Below are 383 nucleotides of genomic sequence, written 5' to 3'. Positions count from 1 at the left end.
AGCGGCCTAGGTTGCGCACCAAACCAGAGGGTTGCGCCGCTCTACCCTTCGGACCTCCCGACTCGCCTTCTCTTAGCGTCACTCCAGGCGTGCGCGGGCCAGCGGGTCTCGGCTCCGCCTCCAGTGCGCGCTCACATACTTACGACCCGCCTCCTTGCGCGGGCGCAGAGCGAGAAAATTAGGGTTGTCGGAGGGCGCGTGCACAAACGAGGTTCGCCCTAACTCTTCAGACGGTGACAGTGTAAACTGGGTCCCCGCCCACGTTCTGGAGTATCCTGGGTCGTCCCCCGGGAAAAGACGGAATCTAGAACTGGCCCCACTTCCTAACCTCAGAGCGTATTACGACTATTGGTTGAAGGTGATGGTGCAGGGCACATGGGGTG

Source organism: Mastomys coucha, unplaced genomic scaffold, assembly GCF_008632895.1.
Source record: "Mastomys coucha isolate ucsf_1 unplaced genomic scaffold, UCSF_Mcou_1 pScaffold5, whole genome shotgun sequence".
Taxonomy (NCBI): Eukaryota; Metazoa; Chordata; class Mammalia; order Rodentia; family Muridae; genus Mastomys; species Mastomys coucha.
Note: the sequence above shows the minus strand (reverse complement) of the source record.